Source organism: Nanorana parkeri, unplaced genomic scaffold, assembly GCF_000935625.1.
Source record: "Nanorana parkeri isolate BGI_ZX_2015 unplaced genomic scaffold, ASM93562v1 scaffold228, whole genome shotgun sequence".
Classification (NCBI taxonomy): Eukaryota; Metazoa; Chordata; class Amphibia; order Anura; family Dicroglossidae; genus Nanorana; species Nanorana parkeri.
In genome coordinates this window covers 1,105,479-1,126,953 of record NW_017306496.1, presented here as the reverse complement: position 1 = coordinate 1,126,953, position 21,475 = coordinate 1,105,479, and the positions used below count along the sequence as shown (strand labels likewise).

General features: G+C 42.5%; 1 protein-coding gene across 1 annotated transcript in view; it reads left to right on the top strand.

Moving 5' to 3' along the window:
* The first annotated feature begins 13,875 nt into the window (after positions 1-13,875).
* MAP3K12 (mitogen-activated protein kinase kinase kinase 12) overlaps positions 13,876-21,475 on the top strand; it is a 104,716-nt gene continuing 97,116 nt past the window's right edge. The window contains exon 1 of the mRNA XM_018556209.1: positions 13,876-14,100. The gene's annotated coding sequence lies outside the window, so the exon portion shown is untranslated. The remainder of the gene's footprint in view (positions 14,101-21,475) is intronic.

The following is a 21,475-nucleotide window of genomic DNA, read 5'->3' as shown; positions in this document are numbered from 1 at the left end:
TGTGGATTGGAGCGACATTAACCATATTTATTCCCAGAGGGTTTTTGTACAAGTCATTCTGAATTGAGAAAGCTGGTCGGATGTCCAGTGAAACGTCTTCAAGAAAAATACAGCAAGTCCAGTTGCCTTGACTGATTTTGAACAGATATAGGGCTCTTAAGCCTGATCCTCAGTCACACAATTGCATTTTTCATGCTTTATGATGCTATATTAAGAAGCCAAACTAATTAATAATTAATCATGCTGTAGTATGTAACGTCTGTGTCTTCATAAGTGGGCTTTATTTTCCCGGCTGATCGCAGAATGGAAATGCATACGTTTAACAAATGTGTACACACATGTTCAATACATGTATGAATGTATTCATAAATATCAATTTCATAAGATTGCAAATGTGTTTATTTTTTTCCATTTTTTATAAGGTTTAAATGTGTTTATTTTTATAAACTTGCGATATGTTTCTTTTTATTCAGTTTTATTTTTTGAGACAAAAGTAATTTTGTAATTTTACTATTATAATTTTTTATAAATTGTTGTTTCAAATAAATTTAATTAATCCTCCACACCCCAGAAATCAGGATGAGTGAGGGAGTATCAGCATTAGGATCCAAGCACTAGGAGAAAACGCAGGAGAAGACTGGTAAAATAGACATTTTCATCTTATTATTAATATTATTATTACAAGCATCTATCTGTCTAAATTGGCTTGAGGGCAGGGACTGATGAGAATGTTCTGTATGTAAAGCACTGCGTAAATTGTTGGTGCTATATAAATACCTGGACATTTAAAAAAAAAAAATATATAGTACCTTCAATTTTTGTAGCTCTTTACATACTATTCATTCTCATTAGTCTGTGCTATCAAGAAATTTACAGTACAAGGTCCCTATCTCACATGCATATACATAATAGGGATATTTGTGTTCACTTCAAATATCCAATCAGTTTCAGGGGAAATTTATTTAAAATTCTCAAATGGATATATAAAGCATACACAGGCCAAAGAAAACAGCCCTTAGGCCGGCCATACACCTTACAATTATCTGCAGATTTTCTGTGGTCAGATGGAAAAGGTGCAACAGATTCCTCCATCTGAAATTTAAGGTGGCCATACACTTTACAACCCTCGCAAGACTTTTGTCTTGCGAGGGTTGTAAAGTACTTAAAAAACCGTACGATCTGCCCATCTTGGACAGGCAGATCGTACTTGCTTACGATGACTGCAATGAGGGGCGGGCTTACGATGACTGCAAACGGGCTGTGTGCGCATGCGCACAACGTCCCGTTCGGCAGTTGTCGAACCAGCAGGCCACTAACTCGCCGAGAATCGTAGGATTCCCAGCGGGTTTTCTAGCCTGCTGGTTCGACGGAAGACGTGCGACCGTACAGTAGACTTGTGCGCCATCAAAAAATGTGTTTCGTTTCGGAATATCCGTTATTTCGTATTTTCGTAATTCGTGTCCGGAACTCAATTCGGATCCGTACGAGATACGAATTTTTGTTAGTTTCGGCACATTTCCGTGACTTTAAGAACATTCGTTATGATGAAGTTAAAAAGCAAAAATACCTTTGTTAATATTGGAGTTGATGTGGTAGTTGTTTTTTTTAATCCGAAATACGTATTCCGTTATCGGATTCCGGATCGGAATTTCGTATTTCGGATATAATTTGGAAACTGCAATTCGTATTTCGGACGCTTCCGAATTTCAGGAAAATTCGTACGAATTTCGATTCGTAACGAAACGAATCGCACATGCCTACCGTACATTAGAAACGGTCGCACGCCTTCCATACACTGCACGATTTTCGTACGATCGCGGGATTTCCCGTGATTCTCGTACGCGAATCGTGCAGTGGATGGAGTAATCTCCACCTGGGCCAATTTGTTGCACTTTTTCCATCTGACCACAAAAAATCTGCAGATAATTGTAAGGTGTATGGGCACCTTTAGGTGTTTACGCAGATTCACAGGAGATGGAAAAAAGACAAGAAAAACCTCAGCTCTTTGGCGTCCTCATCAAAGATTTCTTTATATCTGAATTTGTGAGTCCTTAATCTGCAGCAGTTCGGCACCACCATGTTAACAGGCTGAATGTATAAGCTTAATGGAGTTCTCTCCGGTTCCAGTCTGCCAGTGATATACTTTGAACTTGGAGTGTTAAAGTGTAGCTAAATACAAAACTTTGTTGGTTGATTCTACTGCTGTCTGAATATCTGCTCTCACTTTCTGTCCCGATTACCATTATCACTGGCCTAGGAAGTGAAGAAATCATGAACATGAAAAGTAGGCAACAACAAAAGCCTTTCAACAGATCAACAAAGCTGTGCCCACACTTAACATGTGTACTCTTCACGCAGGAAAGACCTCAGTCCATATCATGCATGGAAAGCACATGACAGATGCACTTGACAAACATTACCATTCATTTCAATGAGCCCTGACTAAAAGAGAGCAGCTCTAAAGGAATATGCAGACTGCCATAGCTGACGTCTCTGAAAGAAGCTAGTTCCCTGGATAGCACGCTGATCAAATAGCTTGAGCATCTTTCAAATCACTGACAGACCATCAGTATGCAGATCAGGAGTTTTGACCATACTCTGACTTTTCTGACCTGCATACTTGTGCTTGCTCCTTGAGTCAGAAAAGTCTAAAACCAAAGAAAGCCAGACAACTAGCATTCTTGCCACACAGGTCTTACCAGTAAATGCACGAATGAACAGTGAACAAAGCCTTATTGCATCTATGAAAATCCTGCAAATCAAGTTGCATGTTTCTTATCTTGATGTTTGCATATTTTCATGCTGTAAAAATGAAAAGTAAAAAATAAAACTTGACAACATTTTACATATTTGTTCTAAAGTAAAGGTGGGTCCAGTAGTAGAAATAGGATCCTAGTATGGCAAAAGTATGAGGAGTTCCATATTTTCCCTAGGAGCCCCAGATGGTAAGGATGGCATTGTCCGCATGGTAGCCCTTTAGAATTTCTCCACTGGCACCAGCTGACCGTTGCACAATACCAGTGGTCAGAGCAGGCGGGGCAGTTGAATAACCAGGCAGAATGTCAGGGCAGGTGGCAGATAGACGACAGTAATCAAATTGCAACCTGGGTTGTAGCAAAGGGCAACACATAAAAAAATAAATACTAGTTAATAAGCCGAGCTGTAGCTAGCACTGGATATCAGAAGAACAAGCTGCTCATAGCCAGGAGCAGTATATATCCAAAGTGGCTACCAGAAACCAAATCATCACCAAGAGTAAGTGGCCAGGTTGACAAGGTATATCTAGGTTTATGCCATGAGGAGGGGAAAAGGGCAGCCAGTTGCAGGCTGTAAACAGCCTCCAATTAGTTGCAGCAATGCTGTACTTCACATTAGTGATTTAATCGTCTAAGTAGTTTAAGCAGTATTATTACAGTCACTAGAGGTCCAACTAGACAAGAAAGGTTTGGTGCCAGATCTGACTCCCGTATCAAATAATAGATGTGCGATTCGTTTCGAATCGAAATGCGGACGGAATTTCGGAAATTCAGGGATTCGGATGTATCCGAATTACAGGTAAAACGAATGCAAACGAATCCGAATTTCCGATTCTGAAATTCGTTAGCGGTAGTCTGTACGAAATTTAGTTTGTTAGATGAAATTTCGTTGCAGCAAAATGACATTTGAGGAAAAAAATAAAAAAACTATTTTTTTGCTGGTGCACATGTCTACAGAATAACTAATACTGTATATTGGATACTCTACACTGACCAACAATGTAATTGGGGTATTTAAACTGGCCACCACTGAAACAAATGGATTCTACACTGATCACCAATGCCCCTGATATAATGTTGTTTAGTGTAGTGCCCCTGTTAGATTGGGGGTTAGATGAAATGATTCTTTTACATTGGTGGTCAGTGTAGAATCTATCATTACATTGGTGGTCATTGAGACATTAAGAAAGAATTACATTCTTTTTATTGGCATATATCTACTGCTAATGAGCAGTACATATATGCCCCAACGTTACAAAAAAAAAAAAGAAGGTGGCCAATACCAACAAACTTACCTGTGTCAGCGGCGCTCACTCACGTTGTAGAAGTCCCGACTCCCTAACGCTGGAAGTTTGGGCGGGCGCATGCTCAGTACAGATCGTTGGAGGAGTGCACTGCTGATACTGATTGGACGCAGTGGTGCAGCCAGGAGTGTGCATGCGCAACAGACTCCGTGGGACCTGAGGAGTCTGCAGTGGATCAGAGACGGGCACCAGTGCTGGAGGGACTGTGGAAAAGGAGTGGAAGGAAGAAGATGTTCAGATAAAGAGGCATCACATAAGGTAAGTCCTTAAAGCAGTATTGGGTGGGTTCTAGATTTATTGTCACTTTAAGTGTCCGTTCCCTTACAATGGTGTTCAGTGGGAGAATAGGTGCCCCCTTACAATGGCGTCAGCAGGAGAAGTGACCTGTTACATTGGTGTTGGAGGAAGAGGGGCCGATATATTAGGTGTCAGTAGGAGAAGAATCTCCTATCATTGGTGTCACTGGGAGATTGGTCCCCAATTAATTCATGTTCAATGGTTTAATAGAAGTGACCTATGCCTTTAGAGTCTGCTCAGATGCATCCCTGAATATGACCAGTCAGATAATTGTTGGGACATGCTGAACACTAACAAGATTTGGAAATTCTTCTTATCACAAGCAGAGGTTGTACAACATATTAGTAGACATTAGGCTTTCCCTCTGCATGGGAATGCCCATCTGATGGTTAATGGACTCTCTTTTAGAGTAATTATTACCTGATGTGTGCATAAAAATGAATATGCAGTATGGTCCTTACACATCTCCCTCCCCAGCTCTTAGCAACCTGGGATGCTTTGGCTGTCGTCCCTTCCAGCTCCTGGCAAACAGTGATGTAATTGGTTGCCAGGAGCTGGGCAGGGTGCCAGCCAGAGCATCCCTGGTTGCTAAGAGCCAGGCGGGGAGATATGTAAGGGAGAGGGGTGGGGAGAGAAAAAAAAGTCAGCTGTCTCCGTGGGTCGGCAAACTCTCACTGAACCACGGAATGGCGCCCCCCTTTCAGGTGTTGCCCAGGGCATGTGCCATATGTGCCGTACCCTGGATATGCCACTGCTGAGATCATTAGAAAGCACTGAACCCTTTAAAATCCCATAGTGCAAAATGTTTTATTCACTGCTAACAACTACATCACAAAGCAGATCATGAAAGTGAATTCTGAAGATCGCCAGTAGAGTACATTTTAAGAATTTCACTCATCCCTATGGAACTTTTTAAATTCAATCACTATGTATTAGATCTGCGGGTTCTTTAATAGCTGTAGCATTAGTCATGCCACTAATCAGTACATTTCTAAATACCAGTTCTCATGTTTCCACTATGCCACTTGTTTGTGTTTACCATTTACCCCCTGCAGGTGGTGACAAACACTAATTAAGATCTCTGTAAACAGATAGCGCAGATTATAGCTTAAACATAGGGATACAAATATAAGGAATGCATGCAACATCTAATTACTGGCGAGTTAGTCAGGAGATCTATTGTTATTTAGTTTCAGCCATCACCCTTTGAGTCCTAATAACACAATTTCTGGTCGTTTCTTGCAATGTGAGTTGAGTTGTGATTGATAGGTAGAGGGTCCACACACCCAGTGTTATTACATCTCCTCCATCTTCCCTTTATGTTGGGCTCATCTGCCTCGAGATCACTTAGGCCATTAACAGTACGTGTTGGTCATATCAAGTTACAAATGGCGAAGACCTTAGGGGCATTATAACATTACTCTGACTGCTCTTAGTTGGCTGGTAACTTCAGTGGATGAGCATCAAGCAGCAGCCTTCAAAGTTAACTATGACAGCACTGTATCCCATTACTTGTTAAATATCGATGTGCAAAACCCCTGAATGTAGAAAATTCCTTTTTGTGTATAGTCTCAGCACACCCCACCTTACCATGATGACCATTGGGGACGTCACCTGTAACAATACACTGAATACACACATTGGAATTTACCTTGGATGATTTATTAAATATACATTGAATTGTACAAACATTTTAGCATAAATGGAGACTCCTTAGATTTATAGAATTTCTAAAGTCCCAACATATACTGTCCTGTAATAACATTGTAAAAGGAATACATACTATAGTTGCTTTTATAATGCAATCAAAGCTTATGTGACAAAATGCATTTTATGTAGTGAGTGCTGCCTTCCATCTGCCCTTCACTTTCAAAAATTTCCTGGATTCCCTGCTGCTTGATGTGACACGATCTCCTCCATTTTTCAAGACTGCATATCCTATCATGCATTGCTTTAAGCAAGCAATTCTAATGTTATCTAGTTCAGATAATGTGGTGTAGTTCAGAAGGCAGGCTCTGTGACAGTTGTGACACAAGGAAGTGCATATTCAGAGGGCTGAGGGAAATTGTGTACATCCTATGGATATCTTCAAGAATTAAGCTTACAAACTTCAAGATGGATATGGTTATTAGGAGTGGGATAGAAGTTATGTAAATTCAATATAGACGTACAGTAATACCTTGGTTTACAAGTAACTTGGTTTGAGAGTGTTTTGCAAGACAAGCAAACATTTCTGAAAATTTTTGCCTTGATATACAAGCAATGTCTTGCAAGAAGAGCAAAATTCTGTAGAAAAGCACCACCCGAATAAGGCTGTAGCAGTGCGAGCGATGAGTCTGTTTAATGACAACATAATGTCACATTGGATAGATTCCTTGTTAAGGTTTCACGAAATGAAAAATATTCCATTGAGTCAAGAGATAGCAGTGATTCCGTTAGTGATAGTGAAAGTCGTCCTACACAATAATCCTCCTCTCTCTCGTCCCCCTCACACCAGCCACAAAGGTACCGGTAATTTGTTTATTTTCTTTATATTTTGTACAGTATTATATAACAGTACAGTATTGTATTAATTTTTATATGAATATTTTTGGGATGTGGAACGAATCATCTGAATTTCCATTATTTCCTATGGGGAAATTCGCTTTGATATACAAGCGCTTTGGATTACAAGCATGCTTCCGGAATGAATTATGCTCGTAAACCAAGGTATCACTGTACATATTTATTTTTGGTTACCCTTTATTGTGATCATAAATGGTAGAGGAGAAGAAATTGACTTCAAAAAGGTTTCAATAGATGCAGTCCTACTGCAGTGGATCTCTTCTACAATGTTTCAGGGTATTTCTAAACAGTCTGAATCTACAGTATATGGGGGTTATTATAAAATACACTATATTGGCAAAAGTATTGGGACACCCCTCCAAATCATTGGATTCAGGTGTTCCAATCACCTCCATGGCCACAGGTGTATAAAATCAAGCACCTTGGCATGCAGACGCTTCTACAAACATTTGTGAAAGAATGGGTCGCTCTCAGGAGCTCAGTGAATTCAAGCGTGGTGCCGTGATAGGTTGTCACTTGTGCAATAAGTTCATCCGTGAAATTTCCTTGCTACTAAATATTCCACGGTCACCTGTGAGTGGTACTATAACAAAGTGGAAGCAACTGGGAACAACAGCAACTCAGCCACAAATCAAATTGGTAGGCCACATAAAATGAGAGGGGTCAGCACATGCTGAAGCGCACAGTGCTCAGAAGTCGCCAACTGTCTGCAGAGTCAATAGCTACAGACCTCCAAACTTCATGTGGCCTTCAGATTGCCACAACAACAGTACGTAGAGAGCTTAATGGAATGGGTTTCCATGGCCGAGCAGCTGTATCCAAGCCTTACATCACCAAGTGCAATGCAAAGCGTCGGATGCAGTGGTGTAAAGCGCGCCACCACTGGACTCTAGAGAACTGGAGACGTGTTCTCTGGAGTGACGAATGTCTGGCAATCTGATGGACGTGTCTGGGTTTGGCAGTTGCCAGGAGAACGGAACTTGCCTGACTGCATTGTGCCAAGTGTAAAGTTTGGTGGATGGGGGATTATGGTGTGGGGTTGTTTTTCAGGGGTTGGGCTTGGCCCCTTAGGGAACTCTTAGGGAGTTAGTAGGGAACTCTTAAGGCATCAGCATACCAAGACATTTTGGAAAATGTCATGCTCCCAACTTTATGGGAACAGTTTGGGGATGACCCCTTACTGTTCCAACATGACTGTGCACTAGTGCACAAAGCAAGGTCCATAAAGACATGGACGAATGAGTTTGGGGTGGAGGAACTTGACTGGCCTGCACAGAGCTCTGACCTCAACCCGATAAAACACCTTTGGGATGAATTAGAGCGGAGACTTTGGGCCCGGCCTTCTCGTCCAACATCGGAACCTGACCCCACAAATGCGCTTCTGGAAGAATGGTCAAACATTCCAATAGACACACTCCTAAACCTTGTGGATGCCTTCCCAGAAGAGTTGAAGCTGTTATAGCTGCAAAGGGTTGGACAACTCAATATTGAACCCTACGGACTAAGACTGGGATGTCATTAAAGTTTATGTGCGTGTAAAGGCAGGTGTACCAATACTTTTGGCAATATAGTGTATATTTATTTTGATATCATCTGTGTTTTTTGGGGGGGGGGGGGGTTTTGTCTAGGGATGAAAATAACAGAGTTATACTCACCTGAACCTTTACAGTGCTGGGGTAGAGTAGCCTCACTGTAAAGATTAAGAATATTTATACCCCTGTCAGTTTTTCTTGCCATCTATGTCCCATTGAGGAGATTTCTTTTCACTTCCTCTCCTGTATACAAAACAGGACGTGAGAGGAAATCTTTCAGAGTGAGGGATATGGAACATTAGATAGAAGAGTATTGGAAGATGTTCTCGTGACCAACTCATTATTTTGCATCTCCCATCACTTTCACTTCCGGCAACAGTGGTCACCAGGACAAATAGAGAGAGGGAATCTCCATATCAGGGACACAAATAGAGCTTCTAACCTCTTACCGCTCCCTCCAAAACTAAAAGAAGTGTTTGATTTGAAATACTTTAATGTGCAGAGGAGCTCCTAATAAGAAGGTGGGCTCTGGATGCAAAGGAAAATTCTGATGTGAAGCAGAATGTAAACCCCACGTTTTTTTCTACATTGTTGTTTGGAATTCCCCCTCAAAAACCATATCTGGCCCCTTATCTTGTATAAGGCTCTGGTATGAATTTTGGGGGGACCAAGTGTCATTTTTTATATTTACGGTTTTAATATTTAAGACTGGGGTGCCTCGAGATTTTGCATACTTTTAAAGGGTGCCGTGACTGAAAAAAGGTTGAGAAATGCTGATCTAAAGTATGCAAGCAAAAGCTAATGCAGCAGGCGTTCAGGGGTCTGGAAAGTGCTGGCTGTGTTTGGTTTGTAAGTCTTATTTCTGCATAGTGAGAGCCATTTCCTATCTTTAATCATTATTATAAATGGCATTTTCTGTGTTAAAATGTATTTCCAATGTTGCAGCCAAATTTGGCTATTTGTTATATGTTCCCATTCACATGGCAAAACATCAAAAATTTAAAAAAAAAAATCTTTACCTTCTGCCTTTCTTTTTAATTGCTCTATGACTAAAAAAATCCTACTTAGTTCCCAGTTGCTAAGCAATGTTTATGGAGGTGCAGGGCTGTTGTGTTTGCCATAATAACCCTATCTGTACTGTGCTGGCAGAGAGTGATCTAACATAGGGTTAAGGTCTCAAGGTTTGGGTGGTACTGGAGCGGGGGCAGGGGGTTTACAAAAACTGGAGCGGACAGAATCTGAGCAGTTGCCCATGGCAACCATTCAACTTCAGTTTGTTCAGTTGTGCTTTGAAAATGAAAGTTGTAGGCAGATTGTTTGCCATGGACAGTTGCTGCAGATTTTGTCTGCTCGAGTCTAAGGGCTCATCACACAGTGTTTTACCGTGCGTCTAGTGTCCGCCGAGTGGCAGTGGTGAGCCATGGTGCCTTGCACTGTTACAACGCAAAGCACTGCTTACTTTTTTTTATTTTATTGGAAGTGTACATCCCCATTCAGGTCCCTGAACAGCAGTGGGGTGTACTGAGCTGCAGTGACCTTTGGTGCGTTCCAGTGCGCTGGGAAACTAAATACACCATGTCTGCATTTTTCCTGCAGTGTACTGCACCACACATTGCATCTGCGTTGTAGTGTGAACAAGGAACACAGAAAACAATTGTTTTCTATGTGCACTAGTGTCGTGGAATTTTAGCTCTACACCACAAAAGGTGTATTAGAGTTGATTAGTGGCTCCCAATTAGGTTTGTATAATATCACTGTGGTGAGAGAACTGGCACACACAGACACCCAAGGTTTGTTACAAGCTGTTATAGTTTATTGCTACATACTCCAGTTTTTCTGATACAATTGTTTAAACATGTACTTTTAAAGCAAAATACGAAATGAAGCTGCTTTTCAGCATAACATGGGTGTAGATGAAAGAATTCCAAGAAAGAACGTAGGAATGTGTGTATGTGATAGAGATCAAAGAGGAGTTAGTGTGTACAAAAAGAAAAATTAGTGCAGAATGCAAAGCATTCAAAATAGTTGTGATCCATATACTGAACATATGTAGAAGGTTTACAAATGTGAAAGGTTCTCTCACACTAGTAATGAGTGGAGTTCTTCAGTTGCTGAAAAACACCAGTCACCACTATAATGTGAACGAACCCTTAGTACAGGGGTGCCGATTAGGTAGATCGTGATCTACCAGTAGCTCTCAAAGCTGATGCTGGTAGATCCCGAAGGGTGTGAATGGCGGCCCCTTTATTCCATTTTGGTATATTTATTTAGCTGTGCACACATGATTACCTATTAGCCTGAGTCTGCTGAGCCAAGCTCCCTGACACCTTTCTGGTGGTTGAAGTGCTATGTATTACATCAAAGAATATTAATTTACAAAGCCTGTTGCACTACACTGTTTGCAAAATACAGCAAGGTGAGCCAGGAGAGAGAGCGGGGAGAGACAGCCAGGAGAGAGAGAGAGGAGAGACAGCCAGGGGAGAGAGCAAGGAGAGACAGCCAGGAGAGCAAGGAGAGACAGCCTGGAGAGAAAACGAGGAATGACAGCCAGGAGAGAGAGAGAGAGAGAGAGAGGAAAGACAGCCAAGAGAGAGGCGAGACAGCCAGGTGGATGAGCAAGGAGAGACAGCTAGGAGAGAGAGCAAGGAGAGACAGCCAGGAGGATGAGCAAGGAGAGACAGCTAGGAGAGAGAGCAAGGAGAGACAGCCAGGAGGATGAGCAAGGAGAGACAGCTAGGAGAGAGAGCAAGGAGAGACAGCCAGGAGAGCAAGGAGAGACAGCCAGGAGAGCAAGGAGAGACAGCTAGGAGAGTGAGGGAGGTTTATTTTTTCATTGGTAGATCTCATGTAGCTCGTCATTTGAAAAGTAGATCTTAACACAAAAAATTGTGGGTACCCCTGCCTTAGTACATTTTCCTCATTGCATGCCAATGCACTAACCCTCCAGTCTGTCCCTTATCTGCCATGTTTTCAAAACAGTAGAAACTGCCCCTCCCGGGTATAATCCTGCTCTAAAAAAGCAACTTAAAAGGTAAGAAACATGTTTTTAAAATTATTTAAACACTTCAATAAAATTTAATTAATGTGACACTAAACTCATGAGTTAAAAGAGAACTATGGGGTAAGTGTTTTTCCCATAGTTCTCTTAAGGCCCCATTCAAACTGAGCGACTCGCAAATCGCGCGTTTGTCGCGCGATTTGCATTTTTCGCGATATCGCGTGGTTTGTTGCGCGATACCGCGCAAATGGTTGCATTGAGCAAACCAGAATCGCGGCAAAATCCGCTCCAAAAAGGGTCCTGCTGTAGCGACGCACGACCCGCGACAGCGACGGACAGAGCCCCATTGCCATGCATTAGAGAGCGATATTGCGCGATAAATCGCTCAGTGTTAATGGGGCCTTATTAGGGTTACAGGAGGACATATGCTAGCCTCCTTCTGTGACCCAAAGCTGAGTAGCGAGCTATTGTCCACGATATTCTGAGAGCGCCACAGCTGGGACGGATCCTGACAATAGTGTTGTGACCCACCCAGCTGGCTGATTGACAGCAGGCTCTGCCTCCTTTGTTCGTTCCTCCACTCAGCGTTGGAGGATCAAAAAGGGGAGGGGAGAATCCCTGCAGGGAGCCGTGACTGATAGTCACCTCTCACTGCAGGGAGACGATCGGGAAGTGAGCGGATCGGCTGCTTGTTTCTGCTCACTTCCCAATCAATAGAGCCGAACCTGTGAAAGCTTCTTTGTCACAGGTTGGCTCTAACTATGAGGATGAGTGGAAATCACTCCCCTCATAGTTCTCCTTTAAACCTAAATGCATTCTAGTACCTTAACTAGGGATGCACCGATACTAGAATCGGTGCAGTTACCGAATATTTGGGCGAGTACTCGTTAGACATGTGCACTGGCAAAAAATGTGTTTCATTTTGATTCGGATTTTGCGTTATTTCGTTTTTTTAAATTCGTGTGTGAAAGTCAATTCGGACGAAATTCGTTAGCGGTAGTTTGTCGAGGGTTCGTTTCGTTTTCGTTTCTAAGTAATGAAAACGAACTACCGCTAATGAATTTCGGAAACGGAAATTCACATTCGTTAAATTCGTCCGAATTTCGTTTCGGAACAAAATGAATCGCACATGTCTAGTACTTGTACTTGACCAAATGCTCCCGATACTTATTCTGATACCGGAACTTTCGGTATCAGGAAGCCGGCTCCATGGCCAATCAGGAAGCCAGGTGGCATGTAATGATTCGCTGCCCAGCTTCCTGTTTGGTCGGGAAGCTGACCAAATCAGGAAGCCGGAGAGCGAGCCATTACACAGCTACGTTAATGGGACTTCAGCTATCAGTATTCGGCGAGTACCGGAAAAATAAATATTGGTACTCTTACACGATACAGAAAAAACGGTATTGGTGCATCCCTAACCTTTACTATTAACAAAAATTTACCTCATGTGTGTATCACTCGGCTGTAGATCCTCAAAGCATCTCTGAATTGGTGCTGACACTGTCCTTCCTTCCGTCTCCAAGCTCACTCCCATGATGGACTACAGTCTCTAATAATTTGTGACTGTAGTCCATCACGGGAGTGAGCTTGGAGCGGTGACTACATTACAACACACACAGGGACCATGGGGAGCAAGTGCCAACCTCTAGAAGGGAGGACAGTGTCGACACCAATTCAGAGATGATCTGAGTTATACACACATAAGATACATTTTTGTTCATAGTTAATACTTGAATGCATTTAAGATTTAACTTCTGAGTTTGTCACTTTAAACGCTCATTTTGAATCCTCGGTCCTGCAACAGTGACTGCTCACCTCTTTTCCCCTCTGCTCCAGCTGTGGTATGTCCCTCATGTCTAATGGACTTGCATTAGATGTTATGAGGTCACAGGTCCTTATATTGCTGGAGCCTGGTGGAGAGAAGGCTGTGAGGACCAGTCTAGCCAGGCTCAGGTGACTACATCTTCTTTATTTTCCTCCCTAGACCAAAATGACTATTTAACCCTTGCAGTGCATGGGGTAGCCCCACTACAAGGGTCAAGAAAATTTGTGGCCAGAGTTCTTATTAAAGGTATGCTGTATTAATTGGGAACACATAACAAACATATAACACATATAACAGGGGTTTTCATTTAAGCCTGAATGTTGCCTATGTTGGACTGTGATGCAGATGGATGGGGGCAGCAGCTGGGGGATGAGCCTGCGCTGGCTGCTGTCCTTGGTGCTGAACAGGGTTAATGGGCTGTCTATGGCAGTGTGGTGCTGATCTCAGGGCGTGCCTGACCTCCATAGGGATGCAATGAGAAATAGGAGGATCCTTGCCTATGGTCCACCTCTCTCTTCTCTCTCCTCTCTCTCCATCAACACGAATCATCCTCCTACATCCAGCCCCCTCCCAAAAAAAAAAAAGCATCGGAGCAGTGCAAGCGCTGGGCTCCATCAGACCTTCCAAGGGGGGAGAATTTACGGGTCTCAGGGCTCATCATCCCCATCCCCCTTCATACACTCCAGTCCTCTCTCTTCCACAGACTACAATTAGCCAGATGGGGACTATGCAGAAGCTGTGACAAGAGGCCCTGGGGATCGCAGACTCCTGCACTATTGTGTAAGAAGAGGATCTGCAGAGACAGCCTGAGACTGTGATTAAGGTAAGAGATGAGATGCAGAGAGTCTACTGTGTATGTGATCCATGTAGAACCAGCCTTGGCTCCTTCTACCTGTGTGCTGCCATACTGGGATACATAGAACCATCCATCAGCTATGTATGATGCTGTGCAATCACAGTCTGCATTGTGTGGCTTGCCAGGTTTATGTGCTGTTAGGCCTTTTCTCCAGAGATGACTGTGTAGGTCTTCCTACTCATCAAATCTATAATACAGCCACGTTATGTTTAACACAAGCTATGCAATGCATCGCTGATGCCAACCTGAAACTGACCTTCATAGGAGAAGATTAGATTTTATGTGCTGTCATGCAGAAAAGGCAAAGACAATATGGATATCAGGAATATGCTCAATCATCCACATGAACCTATATGAAGCTGATGGCTGGTAAATGTATGAACAAGTATGGAGATGTAGGATCAGGTATGTAGCTAACTAGGTAGGGGAGATACAACAAAATGGACTCAAGCTTCAGAAGGATGCAGCAAAATGGAAGGATAACGGCAGTGGGCAGCAGAGATGGATTGGATATCAGGTGGGGAAGGTTTAGGCACAGCTGCAAAGAGATATAGATCTGACAGATTTGGTTTTATGATGTTTGTGTTTGATGATAGATGTATAACAATCCTATAATGTGGAAATGCTGGTGAACATATACATATGCAATAGTAGACAGTCAGCCATAGCATGCATGGCTTCATAATCAATAATGTCAGCCATCAGAGTTAGTAAAAGTAAAACTCCTCAGCACCCATCGATAACTCTTTAAATTGCACAGAATAGTCCTTGGTGGTGGCCTTTTTTTTTTTCTTCACTTGAAGGCTGCAATTCCAGAACTGGCCATAAAGGGGCACTAGAGGCCCATTGTTAAGCAAGGGGGTGTGGTGTGTGGATGTGTCTACGCACAAGCATGGCTGTATGGTCACATGTAGGTGTGTGTGTTCTCTGCATATAATCTCACTGCTGTGTGAAGGTATGTATGTTCATGTATATGTACATGTATGACCATGGTTTGGGTTTGGACCTGTGAATATGATAGGGTAGACTTTCAACATTTCCCTTACTCTTAAATGCATAGGTTTGGTACCTAAAGTAGATGTAAACCCTAACTAAAAGACATAAAACCTGGAGCAGACATAAAACCTGGAGCAGACAGAATTTGGAGCAGTTTTCAATAGCAACCAATCAGCGTCTATCTTTCATTTTCAAATCTTAACTGAAGAGAGAAGCTCATTGTGTTATTATGGGCAACTGCTTCAGATTTTGTCTGCTCCAGTAAATTCCCCTCATTGAGTTTTCTAAAACATGGCGACTCAAACAAATGCCATCATTTCTACACAAAATACCCATGTTCACTTTCTTTCATTCTTTGTTGCATCTTGGTGCTGCAGATCTTCTGCAGCCAATTCCTGTCTCTGGCTATGTCTGCATGGCATACCTCAGGGTGGGTTTCCTAATGGTGACAACAATGGACCATACCTGGGTAACAGGCCAAATAAACTGTTGTCAGTCCGCTAAATTTTTGGCACATGAAATCCTGCTTTGTTTGCATGCACCAAATTCAAAGGCTGTATTCACACTATTGCGTGTGCATGTAGCACGCATGGTAATGCACATGGCCCTTTCGTTTACCTTTCACACAGTGACTAGTGCACCAAAAAAGAGGTGTGCAGTAGGGCATGATGGCACAGGATAGTTATAATACATGTGCCGAATAAACTATGTGCACTGCAACATCATAGTTTACTTGACATGAAAACAATGGAAGACAGGAATCACCAGCACTCAGTAGGTAATGTTTAAATGGTAACGTCCATTTATTCGGACAAATCGTCACACATATCGCAGTAACCAATGTTTCGGGGCCACGTAGGGTCCCTTCATCAGGGCAGAGAAGTTGTCACATCTCTGACCTGATGAAGGGACCCTGCGTGGCCCCGAAATGTTGGTTACTGCGATATGTGTGACGATTTGTCCGAATAAATGGATGTTACCATTTGAACATTACCTACTGAGTGCTGGTGATTCCTGTCTTCCATTGTTTGCTGTGCACAGCACCATCCGTGATTGTCACTACAAGGACCACCATTGTCATTTGGGCCAGAGACGCTGTAAGGAGTGTAGGGGGACCTACTGTTTTCCAATACTTGACATGCAAGACACCAAAATAAGATGTCACGTGCGCCATTCACATCCCTCAACAACCACCAATTTTACTTTATCTGGCCCAATGTGAGTTGAAATGGCCACATGTAGTCCCATCCAGTGTGTGACAGTGCAGGAGGAAGAATGAGAGACAGGGACACAGCATTTTCACCCTATAACAGGAAGTACCTGAACAAGGACCTTCATGGCAAGATCACTTTAGAGAGTATGATCACATAATGCTGTTTAAGAGTATAGCATTTTACTGATTACATATACAGTACTGGTTTACATGTACTTTACGTTTATGCTCCAAAACAGACTTCTTTGTCAGTGACCCACCTCAACCAGCATAACTGCATTATATAAATCTCCATTGTGCTATGAACTGTTTTACTGAATGTAAATGTCTGTATAATAGTGTATATATGAGGACTTGGGTATCACCTATATATGAGTATCATGAGGCTGTTATTGCATCATTCCCACAATGAAATGCAATTGTTTACTGTTCATATGCTTTTCACTTGATGCATTTGTTTGGGTTGTGTTTTTACATTTGAAATAGAACATTGCGGCTTTTCAACATGTTTTTTTATTTTGAAAGCAAATGACTACGTCTTTAGTGGCAATAATGTATGTCATGTTCCTGTATGTGTCCATCATGATCTGTGTCTCATGTGCATGGCAGCATTGTAGTGCAGGCTGAGGCAACATTGTTATTTTTTTAGGACTATTGCACGCGGCCATAAAAAAAGCTGCGTCTTTATCAATACAGCTTTTTTACGGATCTGAAAGCAGGTGCATTGTTTTCTATGGGCCCATGCAGTCAGTAGACTTGCACTACGTTCAGATCTGTATAATCAAGCTCAAAAACCTTTTTCTGAGGTTAGTAAATTTACATTGTACGTATATAAATGAATGTACATGTGTATGGACATAAACTTCATGGATTGCTAGGGAAGTAAGGTTTTTATGCATCTGAACACTGCACGGATGTTAACCTATCTATACATGTGCAAACACAAGCATATTACTGACCATGTTGTATTTTTTTACGCAAGATGTTTCTGCCACTAAGATCCTGCGTAGATGATCAGTAATTCCATTACAGCCGAGTGCATGAAGCCTTAATGTCAAACACCTTTCGTAGAGAGCAGCCTGTTGCCTGTACAGAAGCTGTAAGGAGTCTGTTCACTAACAGTGCACTGTCTCCACATGTGTAGGCATGGACACTGCACTGTCTGCACATGTGCAGGCATGGACACTGCACTGTCTGCACATGTGTAGGCGTGGACACTGCACTCTCTCCACATGTGTAGGCATGGGCACTGCACAGTCTGCACATGTCTAGGCATGGACACTGCCGTGTCTGCACATGTGTAGGTAGGGCCACCGCACTGTCTGCACTTGCGTAGGCATGGACACTGTACTCTCTCCACATGTGTAGGCATGGACACTGCCGTGTCTGCACATGTGTAGGCAGGGACACTGCACTGTCTGCACTTGTGTAGTCATGGACAGTGTACTGTCTGCACATGTCTAGGAATGGACTCCGCACTGTCTGCACATGTGTAGGCATGGACACTGCCGTGTCTGCACATGTGTAGGCAGGGACACTGCACTGTCTGCACTTGTGTAGTCATGGACAGTGTACTGTCTGCACATGTCTAGGAATGGACTCTGCACTGTCTGCACATGTGTAGGCATGGACAGTGCACATGGCTATCCAGTATGGCAGTGCTGTGGGTGAATTTGTATGGAAGGTAGAAGACCTGGCAAAATATGTTTCTTTGTTTTATTGAATTGCTGCATGTGGAATGCTAATTCCATCAACCGACTTCCTGTTAAAATGTTCCGTTGAGCTGGCCATACATGGGCAGATCTTTCATGAGTTAGAACAAAATATCTGCTGAGCTGTCTCTCAGTCTGGCAACTATTGCTGAGCGCAAGCAAGATTTATTCTTCCTAATGCTACTTTTCAGAATACATGGCTTGCTTGTGGAATTGTTCAATTTCCTTTATCTGCAAAATTACTTAGCACGTGTCTTCGCGCGGTTATTAAACATACAGCTTGATTATCACATGCAATGCCTGCACCTTTTGTGAAAGGCAACACAGTACAGTAACTAATCAGTACAATCAGAAATCCTATGACTAGCGGACAGTAAACTATAATCTGATTGGTTACTGTATTCTGCTCATCATGATCATTCTTTGCACCGACTTCAAACATACCTATGATGAGAGGAATATAGGGGCTGTCCTTGCTCATCTCTTTCTGAAAATGCAACTTACCTGGCTGTGCCTGTCTTCTATACTTCTGAGACACCGACCTGGAAGAAGCATGCAGCAGATGAAAGTCAGGGAAAAGTTTGGATCTCTTATCACTATACTTCTTCTGGGTCAGACAATCAGAAAACAATGAAGCCATCAAAGCATCTAGCATTTTTAGAAGCAACGTTCAGAAATGGCAGAATTCTTTTAATTCGGAGACTTAAGTTGTGTATAACCCATCAGAATGTATTTGATCCAGACCATAAAGGCATGAAGACAGTCTTGTTTGGCAATGCTGGCTGAGTAATGTTTATAATGTAAAATGATGACGCTGTGTCTAGTATCGTATTTATGTTTACAAAGCCTTGGAGTGTGCAGATCTCTTGAATTCTGGCCTCCGTGGAGCTAATAATTTATGTGTATTTATGTGGCTAAGGGTAGAAATGCTGAGCACTCACAGGCTTGGATCAATGTTTATCGATTATTAGTAAGAAAACATTAAGTGACAGATAATATGAAAGCCTAGAAGAGCTTCCACTGGGCGGGAGGAGAGAGGCTCCCTGAGTGATGAGGTTACACCAGCAAGCTTCTCATGTAGCTCTTCATCATGGGTGGGGGGCCCCCTACTAAATCAATTACTCCAGGCTCTGCTTTGTTCTCTGCTCTGCAATGCATGAATTTCTGTCTTTGGAAGGCTAAAATCAGAAAAAAGGATGCATGTTCTGTTTCCAGAGATCTCCACCCTATGTGGAACTACAGCTCCCAAAAAAGTCAACCAACAAGGGTTTTGGATTTGTAAGTGAACATTGGGACTGGCAGACTGTTGACATTAGAGTGTGGTCAGATGAGCTGGTACCATCTAAAAGCCCCTCCACTGCCGTCACAAATAATAGATCAGCTAAGTGTTCCAGTATGATCTTAGGGGAAGACAAAGGATGAGAGCAGTGCCCAGCACTGTTTATCAAAGGTGGGGAGAGCCAAAGGGTGAGCAGAACAGAGGGTTGGCTGTCACATGTCTGCTTGTCCCGTAAACACAAAAATGTTGATCCATTCACCCAAAAATAGCAACGGACAGTAAACCCAACATTCATTTATGATAAAATGCATTCGTAGAGGTTACTTTCAATGCAAACCTCAAGTCAAAGTCATAACAAGATCAAGACATGCAATGCTCAAATTGGGCCCTCACTGACTAATATGGGGCCAGGGGACCCAGACCAAGCTCAACTTTTAACATTAAACTTAAGCTGCCAATATCTCTGGATTCACTGATATTCACTAAAGGTAACTCTGCAAAAGCATTTTTTCATCATATGGCCAGTTTTATTCTCCCAGGTTTGAGACAGGCTCTTTTTACAAAGTATATTGAGGAGGATTATTTATTTTATAGGTATTTATGTAGAGCCTTCAATGAATGCTTCGCTTTAGATACTATTCTTTTACTCTATTCTTTTAGTTCTTGTCCTCAAGTAGCTTATTTCATATATACTAGGGATAGTTTAGAATTTAGCCAAATAACTTTCCAGCATGTCCCTGGAGTGTGGGAGGAAACTGGAGTACCTGGAGAAAACGAACACAAGCACAGGGAGAACATGCAGACTCCATACAGATAGTGTGCTGGTCAAACCTGAATTAACACCTGGGACCTCAGTGCTGCAGGGCAGAAGTGCTAACTACTAAGCCATTGTGCTGCAGCAGTGGCTCAGGATTTCATAAAAATCCAACAGAAGTCAAAAACTTAAATTTTACTAATAGCGTTATTCACAAAAGGGTGAAACATTTGGAGAAGGCAGGAGAAGTGAACAATCTAGGACAAAAGAGCTGATTTGGAAAAATTCTCCAATTCAGCTCATATTCCAGTTCAGCTATGTTGTTCACTTCTCCTGCCTTCTCCAAACTCTTCACCCTTCAATGAATAACCCTATTACAGTGAACAAACAATATTCATTCACATTTTAATATCATCTCCTGCAACGTTATGTTTATGGGCTTGTTCACACCACAGCACACACGTCAGCAGATATGTGCTCTGTGGTGCATTTCTGCATGCATTGCTATGTGTTGTTTACATGCTGTGCAGAGTTTTTTTTATACCTAGGTAACATGTGCTGTAGCATGTTGCTATACGCTAAATCGGGTTGCTTTGTGTTGCGGTGCGATAAAATGCTGTCAACTGACAACTTAGAAAACAAGGCTTTCTGCCTCGTCTATGTGTTGGGACTGCGTTGACCGACACAACCCATTACCTGTGGTGTGAACAAGCTTTTATCCACTGACTTTGTTACTGATCGAATACAATGCAGTTTGTTTCAACACTAAACCCTAGACTATGCACAAGTTTTGATTATAGGAGTTTGCTCTCAGTTGCTCTAAAGGGACTTACTAAATTAATTACAGGCATTACTGAAGATGAAAATCGGCCTTCTGTTTAGTGAACTAGTAATTTTATCAGTCTTCCCGGAGAATGAGGCTATTTATTGAAAACAAAATAAAATGATCGTCAAGGAGAGGTGTAATTAGTCTTGTAAAACTAGCACTAAAACCTAACCCAATAGCACTGGGTAGGTACTATCCTACTCCCAGCAGTAATGAAATATATATCATATAAAGCAAAAAATAAAAGCGGCGTGTGGAGCATGGATACGGGCTGGCGGGTCTGGCAGCGGCAAGCGTGAGGGGGGAGGAGGTGCGGCGTGTGGAACGTGCGGGTCTAGCAGCGGCAAGCATGAGGTGGGGAGGAGGTGCGGCGCGCGGCGTGTGTGGAGCCGTGACCAGGGCCAACTAAATGAAAGCTGATTAATCAATGATTGAAAATGTTGAAGACTTTTTCAATCATCGATTATAATCGACTTAGTCGATTAGTTGTTGCAGCTCTACATTCATCCCCGATTTCTGGGGACAGTCCCTGGATTGAGGAGACCGTCCCCAGACAAATGAT